The sequence below is a fragment of the Rhinichthys klamathensis genome, unplaced genomic scaffold, assembly GCF_029890125.1.
Source record: "Rhinichthys klamathensis goyatoka isolate OS25496 unplaced genomic scaffold, OSU_Roscu_1.1 h1tg000368l_1, whole genome shotgun sequence".
Classification (NCBI taxonomy): Eukaryota; Metazoa; Chordata; class Actinopteri; order Cypriniformes; family Leuciscidae; genus Rhinichthys; species Rhinichthys klamathensis.
The window spans coordinates 673,234-695,166 of record NW_026606876.1 but is presented as its reverse complement, the minus strand read 5'-3'; the positions used below and the strand labels follow the sequence as shown (position 1 = coordinate 695,166).

General features: G+C 43.5%; 1 long non-coding RNA gene and 1 pseudogene across 1 annotated transcript; one reads left to right on the top strand and one right to left on the bottom strand.

The window, feature by feature from the left end:
- Positions 1–8,041: 8,041 nt before the first annotated feature.
- Positions 8,042–8,158, bottom strand: LOC130069464 (5S ribosomal RNA; annotated as a pseudogene).
- An 8,238-nt stretch (positions 8,159–16,396) lies between these two features.
- Positions 16,397–20,958, top strand: LOC130069454 (uncharacterized). The gene is made up of 2 exons (XR_008803763.1): positions 16,397–16,527; positions 20,847–20,958. It is a non-coding gene; the product is annotated as an uncharacterized LOC130069454 (long non-coding RNA).
- Positions 20,959–21,933: the final 975 nt, after the last annotated feature.

Below are 21,933 nucleotides of genomic sequence, written 5' to 3'. Positions count from 1 at the left end.
GAAAAACTAAAATCGTGCTTCCTAGCTCATTTTATCATGGGCGAGCCAAATTCTCTGGGCGGCAAAGCAGAGAAAGGGGAGGTTACCTTTCCTCCTTATGACGTCATAAGGAGGAGATTCAAGAACAGCGCGTCTGAGCTGCAGAGAAGAGAAAAATAGCCAAAGCTCGGTTTACACCGATTTAAATTTCTAGCCACTGGTGGACCATATACAGGCTAGGGGAACTCATACTAATGTTAAAAAACCTCAGAAAATGAAAATTTCATGTCAGGGGACCTTTAAATTATCAGATAATCAAGCAGGAAACATTTTGCTGAACATTCTGCCAACGTATGTGTCACGGTGTGGGTTTGGATTTTGTTCCTTGTTGTTGTCTGTCATGTGTTTCCCTGTCTTTTCATGTTCAGCTGTTCCCCGTTAGGTTTATTAGTCTCCCCCGGTGTCTCTTATTAACCACGCCCTCTTGTTATCTTGTTTAGCTTGTTTCTAGTTCTGAGTTTACCCTGGATTACCTGTTTGTTGGATTATTAAAGTGCTTGAATTTGGATCCACTCTCTGCTTCATTCCTGCCTACATCGTAACAGAACTTTAATAATCCGAACTTTAATAATCCAACAAACAGGTAATCCAGGGTAAACTCAGAACTAGGAACAAGGTACTCAGAACTCGGACTACAAGCAACATTAAACAACAACCGACAGCAAACAACTGAAACACAGGGGTTTAAATACACACAGACAAACAAGCTAAACAAGATAACAAGGGGGCGTGGTTAATAAGAGACACCTGGGGAGACTAATAAACCTAACGAGGAACAGCTGAACATGAAAAGACAGGGAAACACATGACAGACAACAACAAGGAACAAAATCCAAACCCACACCGTGACAGTATGACTGAAACATAAATGGTCAATCGGAAAATCATCCAGTTAAGAATGTTTTAAGGGATTGTTGGGAATATAACTATAAAAATCTAACAAGTTTTGGATGGTTCATTAATGAGGAAGCAAGAGGAATAGTTAAAGATGTTAATATTGCCAACTGTGTGGTTTTGCCAGCAATTCCTCCTTGTTTTTTTCCAATGCCTTCTATAGATAATACAGTTACACAAAGACAAACATAATGAGGAGATTATCCTGGATAGCGTAAAGGTACAAGATTACATCGATCATATATATTATAGTGCCATCCAGATATATACTGATGGCTCAAAAGATACACATTCTGGTATAACATCTGCAGCAGTATTTATACCACAATTTAAAGTCAACATTTTGAAAAGAACAGCAGATTACATTTCAGTATTTACATCAGAATTAATAGCAATTATATTAGCATTACAGTGGGTTGAAGAAGTTCAGCCAAGCAGATCAGTTATATGCACAGACTCTTTATCTGCAATTGAAAGTATAGCAAGTTGTATTTCTACAGCTAGACAGGACTTAATTTATGAAATATTACAAAGTCTTTTTAGAATCAAACAATTGAGAATCGTTATTAATTTTCTTTGGATACCAGCTCATATGGGGGTTGCAGGAAATGAAGAGGTGGATAGTTTAGCCAAACAGGCCATACAATTCCAAGAAGTTGATATTAAAATTGCATTAAGTAAGACTGAGATAAAAAGTATAATAGCAAAAGAAATTAGGAAGAAATGGCTGAAGGAGTGGGATAGTGGAAATATGGGTCGGCATTTATACAAAAATTCAAGGAACAGTTGGTTTAGAAAGGAGAAATTTTGGTAAGAGGAGGAGGGATGTTATAATTTCAAGAATGCATATTGGCCATTGTTTACTAAATCAAAGTATGGCCAGGATTGGGAAACACCAGACTGGATATTGTGACAAATGTAGTTCCGGAAAAATGGAAACAGTGGAACGTATTATTGAAATGTGAGGCTTATGCGAGAGAAAGATTTAAATTATTTCAAGTACTAAAAGAAATGGAAATTGAAGTTTTTTCTATCAAAGCATTATTAGGGAATGGTCCAAAGCAATTTAAAATATATGAATTACTATTTCATTTTTTAAAAGATACTCATTTAATTAACAGGATTTAGGTCATTACTACCATAACGTTATCCACACTCCAATCCAGTAGGTGGCGGGAATGCACCATTAAAGTTTGGTTTGCCAACTGCCATTAAACTTGAAAGAAGAAGAAGAAGAAGAAGATGAAGACAGTATGGCCGTTTCTCAATATGCGTTCTTGTCTGTAGGCTACTTGTGTTCTTATGGACTTGTGAAACGTCATCAGTCACTGCCCAAGTACTGTTCCAATTCAAAGTTCACATCTAGCCAAGTCCAGTTCAAATCCCCGGATGTGTTCTTGATCCGCCCCGTTTACGGAGGATGCATCGAGAGGTGACTTGTGCGGACTTGAGACAGCCAGGTATCCCAGAATGCATCTCGCACCAACCAGCAAGTGTCAATAGCAGAGGAGAAAACCCGCGTAATATCAAAATACTACTGTTATTGTGTCATGAAATGTAATTTTAAGAGTGTTTCAGGCGAGAATGTGGTTGTTTAAAGCTCAAATCTGTGCTTTATTTATAAAGATAGCGCCTATTTGAAAAATGTATCTGACGTTTTCGGAGTTGTGACATCCAGGCGTTCACCGCGGGTGTTCAACGCTCATCAACCCCGACTGGAACAGCTTTTCCTCGGCTAGTGCTTACGTTTGCCGCTGGCTCTGATGTCTCTAGTCTAGTGGATAAACTTGACGTATAATTCGTCTTGTGTATAAGTCGATCTTTGGTCTCATTAAACTATTGTTTGTTCCATGGCAAAAAATCGTTTTGGCTGAGGGCAAAGTGAAGTTTCATAACTTTATATATTTAGGCTATTTAACTTTAACTTTGTAGTCTATTAGAGAGCTTACTTATGTTTGAATTGTTTGCCTTATTTATCATTGTAGATATTATTGATAATTAAAACTGACATTTAACAAAAAGAGATAGGGTTGTGTAATTTTATTTTATATACTTTAATATATATATATATATATATATATATATATTTTAACATTCTCTTCTGTTAAATGAAAATGAAAATGAAAACAAAAAGATCCTGTTCATGTTGTTATAAATATATGCAGTGAAGATAATGTACGCGTTGCCTGAACCACATGGCCATTAGGCTACTATGTTTAAGATTTTTAAATGAAAAGAGGCAGGGTGGTGTTTTATAACATATTTCGTTTTATTGTTGACGAAAAGAGGCAGAGTTGTAGCATATTTCGTTTTATTGTTGCCTAAAATATACATAAAGATAACCGGAGTAGCCAGAGCGTGCTGAGTGACGCGATCAAGAACGCACTGTTCCATTTGTAGAATAACTGGACTTGCGTCCTCTCGTCCTCGGGAGTTCGTTCTCCTGAGTCGAACTTGGCAATTCCGAACTACCAAGGACGCAAGTCCGAAGTTTGCGTACTTGGTATTGAGAAACGGCCTATGACTGAACTAATGTTTGCTCACCATATTTGACGCGTGTTTGACGTGCACGCTTCATATGCAATGTATACAATTAGTAGATACAAATTAAATTGATGCAATTTCACTTTAATGTAACATTTGTGGGGTGACAAATGGAGCTTCTTACAACAGGAACTTGAAACTTCTTTAATATTAACACTTAACAGCGTCATAATCTGGATTTTTCTTGACCAACAGCTTTCATCATGCTGGTTATAGTTCAGTATCAAGGTGTAAAGAAATTTGTGAAATTGCTCAGCGATTGTATGTTTCAAGATTTTCTCAATGAAGGTAAGTTAAGAAGCTTGTGCTGTTACTTAGAAATGTACTTAGTCAGTAATATGCTTGAGGTAGGCTATAAGCCCACTCAAATCCACAGGGCGTGTGTATGTTAACACTTAACAATAAGGTCTCATTTGTTAACATTAATGTGATAACTAACATTAAATAACTTTAGTATTAGTTAAAAGTAGAACTGTTTATTTGTTCATTTTAGTTCATAGTGCATTCATGTTAACAGATACAACTTTTGATTTTTATAATGGATTATATGTTGAGATTAACATTAACAAATGCTGCAAATGCTGTAGAAGTATTACTCATTCTTGGTCCATGTTAACAAATTAAACTTTATTTATATTTTTTTCATGCTATTGCTAAAATTACTTTTCAGTTAAGAGCAAATTTTGGGTTAACAAGAACTGCAGCTCTTCAAGTCTTTGATGACACCGACACCAATGTGGAAGAGGACATCTTCCATGAATTGATCGAAGGCAGTCCACACTTATGCCTAACTGTAAGATGTCCGGAAGAAAATATTTCTGCTGGTTTGTCTGAGGGTAAGTCTATAATAACACTTTAATTATCCTGGGGACAAAATTCGTTTGGGGCAGATAAACACATTTACCTTTAGCAGACACTAATACAACAAGGGATTCATCATGAGGCGGCAATAACATGAGAAGTGCTAATAATGCAAACATTGTCTAAAATAGTCCAGGCTACAACTGTTACATGTGTGTCCTGTGTTTCTCCCATTCTTTGTCAAGTCAAGTCAAGTCACATTTATTTATATAGCGCTTTTCACAATACAGATTGCATCAAAGCAGCTTCACAGTGATAACATGAAAGTAGTACAACACAGTTCAATAATATTGTTGAATATTAAATATCCCCAACTAAGCAAGCCAAAAGCAAGGCGACAGTGGCAAGGAACCAAAACTCCATCAGATTGGATGGAGAAAAAAACCTTGGGAGAACCCAGGCTAGTCAGGGGCCAGTTCTCCTCTGGCTAACAATCATAGGGTTTTAAAGAAGCTTTACAGTAAGTGCATATCAGAGAGTACCTGGAAAAAATACATTTAGTTAATCATGTAATATTTAGGGGATAACATATCGCCGGCGTTGAGTCGTCTCTTCGCAGGCGTTGAGTCGTCTCTTCACAGGCGTTGGTCTTCTCATCACAGGCGTTGAGGCATCCGAAATCCCCGTGAGAGGGATACACAAACATCTTTGTGTATGTGGTTCAGTCATGTTTCTATTTTCCCGCTCCTCGTTACTGTTTAGTTAATTCACCTGTTTACCTGTCATTATCAGTTCATTTGCCCCAGCTGTGCCTTGTTTCCCCATTCTGTTCTATGTGTATTTAAACCCTGTGTTCTCCCTCACTCCTGGTCGGTCATCGTTTATATTAGGTGTGTTTGTATCCTCTACCCGTCTGCCTGCACCTGTTTGTTGTTTTGTTTTATTAAGTAAAGTATATTGTTTTTGGAAATCCTGATCTCCTCTTCTTCTCCTGCATACACCCACCGTAACAGAATAACCGACCTAAAAAGTAATGGAGGACGACGCGATGGATGCTTTTCTGTTTGATCAGAATGGGAGTTCTCTGGAGGAATTTGTTGAAGTTTACCTGCATCTGCATCAGGACGTTTACTGGGAGGAAGAGTTCTTAAAGCAGCGGTTCTGGAGAGGACTGGATGATCCACTAGCCCAGATACTGCTGCTCGAAGACTTAAATCGACCTTTTGCTGAGTTTATGGACAGAGCTCTTTGGGTTTGTGGTTCTTCCCTCACAGTTACACCAGCGGATCCAAAAATAGCTGAGCTAGTTCCTGTCATCTGCCCTGCCGAACCAGCTCTTCATGTCAGCTCAGCCAGATACACCAAACAGGAGCCCCGTATCCGCCCCGGACTGGTCGCAGGAATCTCCTGGTCAAGAGCACGTAAGCTGGTTCCGAATAGCGCTGTTCTGACGTCCAAGTTGTTCGATCCTCCTCTTACAGCCGTCAGGGGGGCTCTAAGATATGCTGTTCCTCTACAGGGCTCCAGACTAACTTTTTGCCTTGGTTGCACTGGTGCGCCTAACTTTTTTTATTTAGGTGCACCAGCACAAAATTTAGGTGCACTCAAATTTTTCCTCCTCTCGCGTCGCCTTTAACGCCACAATTTCAAGGTCACCTTTTTATCACGCTCCATATATTCATATATATTATGTAAATGCTTTTAGACAAGAATAAGGTGTAGTTTTTTTTTAATTTGTAGCACAATTATACTGTATATAAAAATATAAATCTTAAAAAAAAAAAAATGAAAGTGCTGTTTTTACATTGTTCAAGTTAGGGCAGGGTAGTGACACAAATTTCACAATTCGATTCAATATTGATTATTTTGGATATCAGGTACAATACATGGCAAATTTTCTCAAGGAAAACAAATCTCAACTAATGCTGTAAACTGGGAATCAGTTGTTGCCCACTATGCTTCATTAGCCTTCTATAATATTGAAGGTAAATGATTTGTACACAAACACCTAACTTACACTTTCTTTTTTTTTTTTTATAATAATAAAGTTATATGAAATATAAACATTTAAATGGTGGCTGCATAAAAACTTGCCAGATTTTTTTCAAACAACATGCAATACATAAAAAATTATAATGAATATGTAATATGGTGCATATATTAGGCACAATGCTCCTCTAGAGTTAATTTTTCTAGCTAGCTAACGAGTTTATGGGCACTGGATATGTTTTTTCTGAGGTAAATGTGACGTTACATTACATTGTTTACAAGCGTTTTACTGACGTCTTTCCACGGTTGAAACACTGATTGAGCGATTCCATGTGAAAGATACGAATTTCGAGAAGTTGTACTCTATCTTTAAACACACTTTCAGATGCTCGTTCATGTTTATTTTGCGCTGTAACTGGTATTATTAAGGCGGAAGAGAAGATCATGTGCACTCCGCGCTGCTGCTTCTCTTGAGCAGAGCGATCTCACGCCACAGCGTCAATACACTATTAATGTTTTTGAATTTCGTAAGAAAATGAACCTAATTTGAAATCTGAGACTTTGTTTCATATCAATAGTAACAAAGCACAAAGATTATTGCGATTTATTGGATGGGATGCTCGCTACAATGTTCCATTCATTCATCAACTGAAAACAGCATAGCCCAACGGTTCGTAAAAATCAATGAGAATCGATTAAAATCGAGAAATCAATATTTTTTACCTAGTTCAAGTAGCCTACATTTTTAAAAGTTTCTTCGTCGTCTGTTTTCTTGCGTTTATTTAGCTGATGCTGCTGATTGCCGTAACTGATTCTCTGGTGCTCACGTCGCAATTTATTTCAATCACACAGCACGGAGCATTTTAGTCCTACAGGAATATCTGAACCACAACCAATCAGAGGCAAAGACCAACCCAATCTCTATCTCTGATTGGTTTAGACCACGATATGATCCAACCATGCGTGCAAGGAGAACAAAAGACTCGTTTGTGGAGAGGCAGCGGATGCGATCATGCGAGAACGTTAGGTGCACTGGTGCGACCTAGGAAAAATTCTTGTCGCACCCTTAATTGGTCGCACTCTAGAGCCCTGCGCTATATGCCCATTCTACAGAAGCATATCCACGTAAGTCCTACCGAGCCCGCGCTTTACGTTGCGCCCGCCGAAATCGAAAACTGTGGGCGTGGTGACCGCCGAACCAGAGACTGTTCAGGCAGCACTTGAGTCTAGTCTGGAAGACACTGTGCTCGTCGTGATGTCCATGGCTGTTTTGTGTGTGTGGGCAGCACTCACATCTGTTACAGCCTCTGAACCCAGCCCAGCCGAGCCTTCACCGCTGGTTCCGTCCAGCCCAGTCCAGCCAGAGCTTCACATCAGCCACGTCCAGCCAGAGCTTCTCGTCAGCCACGCCGAACCTGCGCTTCACGAAAGCCACGCCACGCACCACCTGGATGATGCGACGGCAGCCATAGTGCGCCAGAACGCCCACCACACACCAGCTTACTGATGGAGAGGAGACAGGGTAATGAAGCTGGGGATGATTAGGAGGCCATGATAGACAGAGGCCAAGGGGCAAATTTGGCCAGGATGCTGGGGTTACACCCCTACTCTTTCTGGGATTTTTTGTGACCACAGAGAGTCAGGACCTCGGTTTAACGTCTCATCTGAACGACGGTGCTCTTTTGACAGTATAGTGTCCCCATCACTTTACTGGGGCGTTAGGACCCACACAGACCACAGGGTGAGCGCCCCCTGCTGGCCTCACGAACACCTCTTCCAGCAGCAACCGGGTTTTCCCAGAAGGTCTCCCATCCAGGTACTAACCAGGCTCAGCCCTGCTTAGCTTCAGTGGGCAACCAGTCTTGGGCTACAGGGTGATATGGCTGCTGGCAGTTCCATGTCATTCTACTGTGCTATCCACGTAGTAAAGGGCAGCGCAGCACTAGGCCTTGAAAGTTGCAATGATGTTGCTGCCTATGGATGGTTCAGAAAGCTCTGATTTCGTCAAATATCTTAATCTGTCTTTCCAAAGATGAACGTAGGTCTTACGGGTTTGGAAGTAATGAGGGTGAGTAATTAATAATTTAATTACATAGTTTCTATCCTTCGTTAAAGTTTAAGTTCTTGTGTGCGCAGAGTGTAGTCGGCAGTTTTGCTCATATTCTGGGTTTCGAAAGCATTTGAACCATTTTCATGCTGTTGATGGCTGTCCCGCTTTTGATTTGTCATCTGGGGAACTGTCAAAGATGGGGACTCGAGTTTGAGATTCGAGTGCGACTTAAGTCGCACACACAGTGACTTCAGACTCGACTTGAGACTCGTCTTCGAAAGACTTCAGACTCGACTCGGACTCGAGCTGCGAGTCTCGTGAACAATGTTTATTTTTAGGAAACGTCTGATGAGCTCGCTGTCATCCCCCTCCCTCCGTTACCTATAACCTGCCTACGTAACCACTTACTACGCGGCCTATTGCTGGCAGCGCGCGCGACCACACATGAGAGGATTACAAACAAAAATGTTGACTGCACCGGCCGCTGCTGTGCCATTCATCGTTAGCTTTGGGTTCAAAAACTTCAAACAAGACGCGCTCAAAAGAAGCGCTCAATGCAAAATATGCAGTATCACGATAAAAGATTCTGGCTCAACCACATCTAATTTTATCAGGCGTCTGAAAACGCACCCTGATAGGTGAGTAAACATGTTTAGCTCAGCATTGACCATCTACCGTTAGCTTGCTTATTGCTTTAGCTACCTAACGTTACGGGAGGTTAACTCCGACTGTCTTCCTTATGAAATATAAATGAGCGTTTGTTTAATTGCCAAACTTGTGGTGGTCGATTAACGTAACGTTAATCATTTACGTGCCGCTGGCTGCCCGTTGTCTACAAACAGGTTACAGGATTATTGTTGATCATGTAACGTTACAGTTTCATTTAGTTATAAAGTTACACTGGTTTGAGAGTCTGGGATGTGTTGACTTACAGTAGTTTATAAGCTATGATTAGTTGCATAGGCAGTGCACATTACATGCAAGTGATGGCGGCGGGGAAATCACGAGCCGCACGCGGCTGAGAGAGATTGCGCACATTTTTTTGCTTGAGTATAGGGGTGTGCCGGTTTCAGATTTGGTGATGACGGATATGACGTGAGTCAAATGTGACGGGGGGACAACTTATTGAATAAACGAGCAGACACTGATTAGCTTGCTCTACGTTTATTTAAAATGAACACTTATAACCACAAGAGACTTGAGACTTGACTTGGACTCTAGCTCAAAGACTTGAGACGTGACTTGGACTCTAGCTCAGAGACTTGAGACGTGACTTGGACTCTAGCTCAGAGACTTGAGACTTGACTTGGACTCCAGCTCAGAGACTTGAGACGTGACTTGGACTCTAGCTCAGAGACTTGAGACGTGACTTGGACTCTAGCTCAGAGACTTGAGACTTGACTTGGACTCCAGCTCAGAGACTTGAGACTTGACTTGGACTCTAGCTCAGAGACTTGAGATGTGACTTGGACTCTAGCTCAGAGACTTGAGACGTGACTTGGACTCTAGCTCAGAGACTTGAGACTTGACTTGGACTCTAGCTCAGAGACTTGTGAGCATCTATGGGAACTCTCACCTCAAAATGTTTGTAATAATCAGCCAGCTTCTTTGTTTGTTGTAGAAAGTGATCCCCAAGTTGCTTTTATTGAAAATGTTACCTTTTCCAGGAGAGAGACGGCAGATATACTGTATGTGCCTCAATTGTTGCCAAATTACAGTGCAGTGGAGTAGCCAATACTGTAGCTTGATATCATCAGTTGTTTCAGACCTTGAGGATCTCACAATGGAACTGCATAACCAAACTCAACAAGATGTGATTTCTGTCATTCCTCTTAATAACCCTGTCAGATCAGCTGTCGAAGATAGTTTAGGGCATTTTGAGAGTCCCTTTTCCATGTTTAACACCGAAACTAAAAGAACTAATTATTACGTTGACAAATGGGGTGTTGTGGAGCCTGTTGAAATTGTCCTTGGCATGAGATACGACATGAGGAGAAACAAAAAGACTGGATGTTATGATCAGGTCCCAGTAAAAGATACATATTTGTATGTTCCAATTTTGGAAACATTAAAATGTATGTGTCGAAATGTAGATGTATGTACTCTGCTGACAGAATTTACAGGAAGGCAGAAATCACATTTTGAGGACTTTTGTGATGGAAGTTAGTTCCAGAGTCATCCATTATTCTCAAATCATCCCAGTGCTTTACAAATTCAGGTGTACTACGATGAATTTGAAACCGCAAACCCTCTTGGCTCTAAACGTGGGGTACACAGGTTGGTGCTCTTTATTTTGTGCTTCGAAATCTACCTCCCAAATTTAATTCAAGACTGAAGATGAATATCCATTTGATTGCTCTATTTCATGCACAAGATGTGAAAAAGTATGGATTTGACCCCATCTTGGAACCATTGATTCGTGACATAAAGATTCTAGAAACAGATGGTATTGAACTACCCATATCAATGTGTAGAGTTTATGGCACAATATGTCAAGTAATTGGAGACAACTTGGGGATGCACTCAATATTTGGGTTCACAGAATCATTTAGTGGACATTACTCCTTTCATCTATGTTTAACTGAAAAAGCTGATGTCCAGTTAGTTTACAATGAGGATGATTTTAGGGTTAATTTTGCGTGATCGTTCAATTTATGAACAGCACTGCAGTAAGTTAGAATCTGACCCTCAACTCAAGTCAACACATGGCCTCAAAAGAAACTCAACACTCAATAGACTGCAGTATTTTCGTGTGTGCCACAACTACTCTCTAGATGTGATGCATGACCTCCTGGAAGGAGTTGTGCAACTTGAAATAAAAACTACTGTTTGAGTATCTTTCAGAAAAAATTTGTTGCACGGAGTGATTTGCTCTCCAGAATATATTCATATGATTATGGCTATTTCGAGAGAAAAAATCATCCTACAAAGGTTAATCTAGAGCACAGTGGAAATAGCATAGGGCTCAATTCTATCCAGGCACTCTGTCATGTCAAAAAAATTCCATTGCTGTTTGGTGATATTGTACCCTTAGGTGATAAAAAATGGCATTTGCTCCTGCTCTTACTTCAGATTCTAAACCTGGTGTTTTCCCCTTGTATTTCTAAAGGCATGACTGTCCTCCTGAAGTATTTGACAATTGAGCACCATGAATTATTTAAAGAGTTGTATCCACAAAAAAACTTGCTGCCCAAACACCATTTTATGGTGCATTATCCAGCCTTCACAAAATTGGACCGTTAGTGCACATGTGGAGCATGAGGTTTGAGACTAAGCATAAAGTGTTTAAGAATACACAAAAGAATTTCAAAAACATCACCAAATCTCTCACAAAAAGTCATCAGATGTAAATCTTTGGGAAAATACACCATTGAGTCAAGTTAAGTGTGGACCAATGAAAACATTTTGTTGGAATGTTGACAATGGTGAAAAGTTGTCAGGAATGCTACATAATCCCATTCAGACAAGCATACATTCCATGAACTGGGTCAAAATAGATGGGGCAGAATATAGACAAGACCTCATTGTATGCAATGAAATTGAGGATGAATTTCCTGTTTTCAGTAAGATTCGGAAAATACTTTTCATTGACGGCACTGTGTATTTTCTTGTCGACAAACTTTTCACAGAACATTTTTCAGAATATCATGCATTTAAAGTACAGAGATACTGTGAGTTGGGTGAGCTTTTAAAGCCAACAGCTTGAAGTTCTACAGGCATTTTGATCTGCAGTGTTTATATGGGTCAGATGATGGTGAATATATTGTTCCTTCTTTTGTGTTGGTGTAATTGTTACATATATGTTGAAAATAAAACAATATGTGTTGGGCACTAATGGTGTTAACAGTGAACACTTACAGTGTTGTTTTTTACACTAAGCAAGTGTAAAAAAGTAACACTATTTAAAGTGTAAGTTTAACTCTATTTAGCGTGGACCTATATAAACCCCGAAAAAGTGTTCATGTTCACACTGTGAGTGTTAATTTAACACTTTCAAATTTGCTGTGTAATATCAAGCGTAGCGTCAGTTCTGGCAGGTCACATTACTCAAGCTCGCATCAGCTGACTCTCAGCTGATCCACGTCTACCTATAGGAACACGACGCCTATCACTGTATACATATATAAGCCAGGGCTCTCAAGTGTCACGCATTGAGAATGACAGTCACTCATTTCGGTCTTTTGTCACGCACTCCCGCCACACATTGTATCTCTCACGCGGAAAAACTATTTATAATATATTTAATATGTCGCAGTGCCCAAAATTTCTCTGGCCGCGCCGCTCTCACTGTGGAACCGGCAGGAATCAAGCGCGTCTCCCCTGGAGTCGAGCCAGCCACTTATCAGCCAATTAAAAAAAGAAAAGGGCTACACAATAGCCAATCAGAAAATAGCACTATTGTATCGGAGTAAGATTTAACGCAACAACCAATGAAAAAAAGCATTTCCTGGAATTGTTCACGTGATTCTGCTACAACATCTTCCGAAAGTCTCGTTCACCCACAGAGGAAACCACTGGAGCTCCGAGCATCACTTTGAGCACAGAGTAAGTCATGATCTCCTGTTTTAATGTTACAATAAATTCACAACTTTTTTGACACAAACAATGGCAACTCTTGACTGCTGTTAGAGAATGTTTCCCAGATAATTAGCATCCGTGTTTTTCATGAGTGTCTGTAACTTAGCCAACGGTTTTACAGCCTGTTCACGGACAACACCTGCTCAGAACACACACACACACACACACACACACAGAGAAATTCCATAAATACTGTAACCTGTTCAAAATGCTGTTCTGTCACAAGTAAGGATGCATTAATGTTATTGTACTTTATGTATTTTATGTGATTCGATGTTCAAGTTCAACATGGAATAAGGCTGGGGGGAGAAGAGCACCTCGCTGGTTCAAGTGCGGTTCTCTTATAAGTCGGGTGTGTACGGCGTGGGTTGTGGCCGAAAACAGCCTATAATAAACACCTTTTGTTATTTGAAAACGTCTCGTCTTTGCCTGAGAACGCTACAATACTTTATACTTGGTTGAATTGTCAGTGCCATGTGTCAAATCTTGTCTTCTGCAAGTCTGAGCAAGTATTAATAACAACAACAAAAACACTAATTATAATATTATCAATGAAACACCCCTAATCCCGCGACACGTTTGTTTAGGCTTAGGCCTATCTGGTTGCATTGGAAAAATGCTCGCTCTTTATTCTATCTGATTATTGCAACATGCTGTGTTAAAGTTAGCACATGCTTGTGGCTAAAGCTATCTAGATTATCGGTAACATACTTATGCAAAATACATAGTAGGTACATTCACCGCAGAAGTCTGTTATTCAACACTAACAACATCGTAGCTTGATGGTTCTTGAAGGAGTGTGGAATCATGGGAGTCATCATCTTCTCCTCCACAGCCGATGGAATCAGTACGAAGGGAGCAAAAATCATGTTCATGAATGAGGAAGCACACTGTATTCATAGATTAGCTGTGCACTGCATCTGACTCAGAGCTACAGGGTGTATGCTTCCCCTGCCAAACTACACTAGTTATGATAGTGGTTATACAACATGCTGGTATCAGATTTTGTTGCCGCTAGTCTGAGCTACTGCATCGTGTATGCTTCTCCTACCAACCTACACTAGTTTGAGCAATAGTTATTTCATTATACAACATGCTTGTGTTTGCTGTCACAAAGCTTTGGGTGTCTACAATGTTTATTTCCACTAGATGGCGCTTGTGTACTTCAACACTCATTTATTTCAGTAACTTTTAATCAGTTTAATCTGTACATTTTTATATTTCAACTATTGTATAATGCTTGTTGTGATGTATATACTCAACTGTTGTATATTTGAGCAATAATTATTCATTCTAAGAGTTTTTTGGGTATATTTTATTTTGTTCCCATCGTGTCTTTGTATGTCACTTCCTGTTTTTGCCACGGAACAATGAGTCAGAACTGCGGTCTGAGTTTTACAATTCTGCTGATCACATAAAACGATAGCCTGGCTAACGCCAGACCCAATTCTCGTTGAGACTTGGGTCTGGGAACCACATCTTAATTTTCTCGTATTTGAGGCGTGGTTTACGAATGCCCAGAGCCGTTTATTGGGTGCTACCAATGTCTATCAATTGCGCCTGTACGTAGCTCATAGCCAATCGTTTCAATTATACCAGATGACGTATGTAGAGTGACAGAAATTAGACGATGGAGACGACGATGGCCGATGGGTCAGAGATGTATGTGTAGCCTACACGATGGCGTGGCGGCCGTTTCACGCCGGTTTCACACTGCACGCGTTGGCAGAGCGTAAGCAGCGCAGGAGCAGTGCGTACGGTGAGCGGAAGCAGGACACGCGCGTTTTGCTTTCATACTGGCAGCTTTTGACGCGCGCGGCGTGTTTACAGACAAAGTACTCTATAATGGCTAAGTTGGCATTGCTTTATTTCGTTTTCAAATACATTTAAGAGAAAAGACTTGTCAAGAAGCTTATTTCATTAATTAATAGGCTATATTATATAACTTTTGGTTAATATTTGTTTTTGTTGACTTTGTTTTCTGTTTAAATTGATGAAGGTCATTTGATTGACTGTTTAAAACACAATAGATATCACCAATGCGCTTTTGGGTCAAACTGCTGTGTATTTTGGCCATGATCAACATTGTCACTTTAATTCAGCGTAAGCCGCGCGGCAAAAATAGACAGGACGCCGAAACGATCGCGGCACTGCTGCTCCTGCTCTGCTCCTGCTACGCGCTGCCGCGCCGCCTCTGCGTGCAGTGTGAATGCTCTAATCTGTTAACATGGGCGCCGAAAAAAATACGCGCTGCTTACGCTCTGCTAACGCGTGCAGTGTGAAACCGGCGTCACACCGCATGCGTGAGCGGCGCGTATTTTTTCGGTGTGCATGTTAATCAATGAGTGCATTCACACCGGGAGCAGCACGTGAGCGTCGAGCGAGCAGCAGTGAGGCGGGGGTTTCGACGTCGAGTCTGTTTTTGCTGCATTGCTCACGCTAAATTAAAGTGAAAGCACACTTTTGATGGACAAAAATAAATATGATTTCACACAAAAAGTGCCCAAAATGCACAGATTTAGCATGTCTAGTGAGTTTTAACAAGAACTTGAGTAGGCAAATAAAAGAAAATAAAGACTATAAAATATTTATAGAAGATTTAGGCTACCCGGTAAAAACTTGTTTTTAATTATTCAGTTTGGGTGAAAGTTGTGTATTATATATATATAAAAAACTAAAGTAAACTAGCCAGAAAATATTATATATAAACGTTCTTTTAGTTAATGTAACGTTAACACACAGACAGCTACAGGCTAGCACAACCCAAATCAAACCCGAGTGTGTGGGTGATTTGTGTTTTGTTTTTTATCCGCGGAGTTGCAGTCTTGTAAACATCTAAAGTATGACTGAAACTAATAGATTGGAGCCATTTTCTGGGTTGTTTTGTTGTATAACATTTAACTTATATGCGAATGTTGTACACCTCCCCATTACAAACTTTCAAGACTATCAATGTTATAAAATGACCAACTTCTAAAAACAAATGTATAGTAAAGAATTGCTCGCTTATATATAATGCCGAAGTCATATTTCAATGTCTTTGGAAAACAAGAAAAAACACAAAATGACTTAGGCAATTATGCTATGAGGCTAACGATATGTAGCTTTGGAGCCGCTGCTGTGACACTGTACAAACGCTTCCAGTGTGAATACTCTTGCGCGTCTGCAGCTGCAGTGACGATGTAGTTACGCTGACGCGCTGCTCAAATGCCGCTCACACTTGCGGTGTGAAACCTATGTGTGAAACGGCCGTAAGGCTGCATCGAAAGGTAACTTCGCGTCTGCTGCCATGTTTGATCCATAGGTATAAACAAACTGCAATCGGTGTGTCGCATAGACGCGTCATCGTCTGGCTGCTCCCTCCCCGTTCTGTGATTGGTTCCCTAAATGAGGCGAAAATTTGGTCCATGGTATCCATACTGCCTTTCTGCGTGAATAAAATCGCGCTGCGGGAAGGCAGCATGGGGAAACCCAGACTAATAAAACGATGTAATCATCGCAAAGTTTAAAGTATTTATTTTTATGATTATAAGTCATGCAATCAAGAAGCTTCAAGATGTAACCCCCTCTCTTAGCTCACAAGCAGGCAAAAGTGGTATGTATTTTCTGTTTATGTATGAGTTTAAAGTCATGTGTGTTCCCTTTCGTTGTCACTCCGAGTTCCGTCGGATGACGACGAATGGGGTTTCGCTTAGAAAGCCTATCGACTTCGAGTATACAAAACGAGCCAATGGCAAACAAATGCCATGGGTCTGCGGAATTTGCATGGCGCAACTCCGCCCCACCTCGTGGGGATAAAAGGAGAAAGCCGGCAATATGCAGATATGTTTTTGCTTCGGAGCCAAGATGTTCTCTTCACTCCTGCAGTCTATTATCTGACTATCTTCGAGAATCTTCGAGACGAGCAGCTTCCAGTCGGTGTTGGTGTGATGGCGTGTTCCAGCGAGTTTCACATTCCTGCCTGCTGATCTGAACAGCTGTGTGCTTCTCCCTGGGCGCTTCAGCACTGCTGCAAGCTTTTCTCACACAAAAAGAGCGTGCACGCGGCGCGTCTTTTTAAAGACGATCTGCCCGTGCATTTCTGAGTGCGGTAGTCTGATAGATTCAGCTGATGGGCACGAGCGCTGTTTTGACGTGTTTGGGCTTCAATCACGTTCGAACAGCGCTGGCGGATGCGTCACGTTCTCTAAAGGGAACATGACCATCGCAATGTAACGGTCAAGACTCAATGAGCTCAACTGAGTGAGAGTCCCCTCATCCACACCCCGATCTATTTTCTCCACGTGAGAGAATACTTTGGCTGGTGGCCAGGGTGACCTGAGATGGCCGGTGTGGAATTAAACCGCCGATTAATATCCGTGGTCCACACCCCTCTCTTTAACATTGCAACCCGCGCGGTTCTGAATGAGTTAGCTGGTCAGAGCCGCGTCCAGAGGACGCCGGCGGGCCGGCATCTCATTCAGTTCCCCAGGCTGATGAAATCATGTCTATCGCCGCGTCACAAGGTGAGCTGGAGTCCTTTGGAAGTGAGGGCTCGTCTATGTTGCCACTCTCGGGTGTGCAACATAGCGAGTCTGATCCAGAGTTGACAGCTATGCTTCCCGGGCCGCCGCGAGTATCGGGCATTTGTGGATTACTCTGCCATGTCTCGAGCACTCAAGGCTGATGATTGGTTTTGGGGAGGCGAACCCAAAATCCTTTCTACCCGGATGTGCATGAAGAGGTTATGAGATCGTGAGATTTTCCTTTGACTTTCGCGACTGCTCAGCAGCCTCTTCCACCTTCTCTGCCCTCGAGAGGCCGCGGCCATGGGTACACTGGGGTTCCCCCCGTGGAGTGTTCTGTGGCAGCACGTCTGTGCCCCCACAGCGCCTCCACCTGGCGTGGCGACCCTAAGCACCCCTCCAATGCCTGTAGGTTTTTTGTCTACTCCGGTGGCAAAGACCTATAGAGCAGCGGACAGGCTGCCGTCTCACTGCATGTTATTGCCATCCTTCGGGGTGCTCAATGACATGCACGAGGGTAGGGCTGATTCAGGGCTCATCTAAGAGACTGCCTGCCGCCACCGACCTCGCTCTACGAGTGACGAAGGTGACTGCACGCTCCCTGGGTCAGGTGATGTCCACTTGTGTGGTCAGACATTTCTGGGTTAACCTGGTTGATATGCGCGAGGCTGAGCGAACCCGCTTCCTCAACTCCCCCATATCCCAGGCTGGCCCTTCGGCGGCGCGGCCGAGGACTCTGCCTAACAGTTCTCGGCCGCCCAGAAGCAGACTGAGGCTACCAAACACGTTCTGACCCCGCGGCCAGCTGCTGCCGCCGGCTCAGACGCCTCAGTCAGCTTGCCGCCGAACGCGCCCTCCTGCGACTTTCGCCCCCTCCCGCCCGGCCCCAGCAGCTCCGGGCCGCGCCGTGGAGGTGGTCGCAGGAAAGCGCCCCAGCCCGTCCGATCAGACAATACCGCGACTGTAGCGTACATCAACCGTCAAGGTGGTCTGCGCTCTCGCCGTATGTCGCAACTCGCCCGCCACCTCCTATTTTGGAGTCAGAAGCATCTGAGGTCGCTTCGTGCCATCTATATTCCAGGAGCTCTGAACTGTGCAGCCGACGAGCTCTCACGGTTTCAGCCCCTCCCGGGAGATTGGCGACTCCATCCCCAGTCGGTTCAGCTGATTTGGGACCAGTTCGGGGACGCACAGATAGATTTGTTTGCCTCTCACGACTCGACCCATTGCGCGCTCGGCACGGATGCACTGGCGCACAGCTGGCCGCAGGGCCGCAAATATGCGTTTCCCCCAGTGAGCCTTCTTGCGCAATTCCTGCGCAAAGGTCAGGGAGGACGAGGAGCAGGTCACTCTGGTCGCGCCGTACTGGCCCACCCGGACCTGGTTCTCCGAACTCATACTCCTCGCGACAGCACCTCCTTGGCCGATTCCTCTGAGGAAGGACCTCCTTTCTCAGGGACGGGGCACCCTGTGGCACCCTCGTCCCGATCTTTGGAACCTCCACGTGTGGCTCCTGGACGGGACAAGGCAGGTTTGAGTACCCTACCACCAGCGGTGGTGGCTACCATCACTTCCGCTAGAGCGTCGTCCACGAGACACGTCTACGCGTTGAAGTGGAACCTCTTCGTCAACTGGTGCTCTTCTCACTGAGAAGACCCCCGGAGATGTTCGATCAACGTCGTGCTTTCCTTCCTTCAAGAAGGGTTGGAGCGAAGGCTGTCTCCCTCCACCCTCAAGGTCTATGTCGCCGCTATTGCCGCACAGCATGATCTTATAGAAGGTAAGTCGGTGGGGAAGCATGACCTGATCGTCAGGTTCCTGAGAGGAGCGAGGAGACTGAATCCTCCTCGCCCTCCTCTCGTACCCTCTTGGGACCTCGCAGTGGTCTTAACCGCCCTGCGTAGTGCTCCCTTTGAGCCTTTACAGTCAGTCGAGCTTAACTTCCTGTCAATGAAGACGGCGCTTCTGACTGCATTGGCCTCCATCAAGAGGGTAGGGGACCTGCACGCATTCTCCGTTGACGAAGCGTGCCTGGAATTCGGGCCGGCGTACTCTCACGTGATCCTGAGACCCCGGCCTGGATATGTGCCCAAGGTTCCTACCACTCCCTTCCGGGACCAGGTGGTGAACCTGCAAGCGCTGCCCCGGGAGGAGGCAGACCCAGCCTTGGCACTGCTCTGTCCAGTACGTGCGCTCCGCATCTACGTAGACAGGACGCAGTGTTTCAGGACCTCAGACCAGCTCTTTGTCTGTTATGGTGGGAAGCTGAAGGGAAAGGCTCTCTCCAAGCAAAGGTTGTCTCACTGGTTAGTGGACACCATTGCTTTGGCATACCAGCAGCAAGGTCGACCGTGCCCCCTTGGTGTGACTGCCCACTCCACCCGGAGTGTGGCGTCCTCTTGGGCTCTAGCGCATGGCGCCTCGCTAACAGACATCTGCAGAGCTGCAGGCTGGGCGACACCTAACACATTCGCCAGATTCTACAATCTCCGAGTGGAGCCAGTGTCCTCTCATGTACTCGCTTCAACCAGCTAGTACCGGACCCGCTCAGGTGTCTTCGCTTGCTCGCCATTCCACTCTACGGACTGGATACGTGCGATATTCTCCTCAGGTGAGCTTCTCCGAAAGCCCTGAGTTCCTCCAGCACTCCTGACGTCGGCGCCAGTGTCTCTTGCCTGCGCGTCGGCTAGGTGCCTCCCGTGTGCATGGTACCTCCCGGAGCTACCCCCACATGTGTATTCCCACTGTAAGCCTCTCTGAGCATGTGTCTTTCCCTTGGCAAGCCACCTTGCCACCCCTGGGGTTGAAATATTCCACCTGCGGCTGGATACCCCAGTGATTCCCCATATGCATCCCTCGGGTCATATGTGTATTTCTAAGTCCCCCCCCTCTGGGTTGGCAGTAATTGCATACTTCCCTGAGACTGGGATATGCTCCCCAGTGTACCTTGGTATTCCTGTGTTAAATAGGAGTCCTTCGTCCGTGCTAGTCTCACGACAGGGATCTCAGATTTACGCAGGGCACTGGAAGACAGCTGGGAAGGTGGCGTGATTAGACTGGTATCCCCATTCGTCGTCATCCGACGGAACTCGGAGTGACAACGAAAGGGAACGTCTCGGTTACGGATGTAACCCTCGTTCCCTGAGTAGGGAACGGAGACGTTCCGTCTGCCTGCCACTTCCGCTGTACCGCTGGAACAGCCGAGTTCAGTCTTGGCTCCTCAGCGAAGAAACATATCTGCATATTGCCGGCTTTCTCCTTTTATCCCCACGAGGTGGGGCGGAGTTGCGCCATGCAAATTCCGCAGACCCATGGCATTTGTTTGCCATTGGCTCGTTTTGTATACTCGAAGTCGATAGGCTTTCTAAGCGAAACCCCATTCGTCGTCATCCGACGGAACGTCTCCGTTCCCTACTCAGGGAACGAGGGTTACATCCGTAACCGAGACGTTTTCCATGTAACTGACTGTATACATGTTTTTGTTGTATATTCATCCTTTTAGTTCTACGGTGTTGATTTTGATGTCTGAGTCCAGAGAGCATTAAACATCAGTTAAAAGAACCTCAGCCTTCGTGTTGTGACTAAGAGCGGTACAATGCTTGTTGTATCGGTTTTGTTGCTGCTAGTCGGAGCTATTGCTGTAGGATGTATGCTTCCCCTACCAAACTACATTAGTTTTAGCAATAGTTCTGCGATTTATACAACATGCTTGTTGTATCATCTTTTGCTGTCGCTAGGGGTGTAAGCTTCCCCCAATATTTTCAGGTATTGGCAACATGCTTGTTGCCTTGGCTCACTCAGGTAACTGCAAAAGCATCCAGAATTGCACTGTCAGTTGGGTTTGGGGGATATTGGCATATGGTTTTGTTTTGGGGGGTCATTGCTGCTCTCCCTGCTCTTATCTATGCTAGGCTGCATGGATGCGCAGGGAGTTCTCGCCCAGAACGGAACCATACCGCCAACCCAAACTGTATGCTAATTGTCAATCGTATTTGACGATAGTGGTCCTGACAGAAATCAAGCGTAGCGTCAGTTCTGGCAGGTCACGTTAGTCAAGCTCGCATCAGCTGACTCTCAGCTGATCCACGCCTACCTATAGGAATACGACGCCTATCACTGTATACATTAGGGGTGTAACAGTTCACAAAATTCACGGTTCGGTTCGATACGATACACTTGTCACGGTTCGATATGTTTTCGATACAGCAAAAAGAAAGAAATGCCAGAGAAATTTCCTTGATTTTTTTATATATTTTTTTTTATTAAAACTAACATAAAGTATGAGAATTTTTTACTTTGAGCAATGATCGAGCTATACTTGACTCTTCTTAGGAGCATATAAAACAAAAACAGCATAAAACAAAAAAATTAAATGTAATATAGTAGTAGTTATAAACAAAGGTTTATTTTTATTTCAGATTAACATTTGAGGGCAGCAATTTTATTCATAATGTCAAAATAAAACCGATGTAACGTTACTTGAAAGCATTGTAGCCTACTATTCCTGCCAAACTTCCATGGTTACAGTTACAT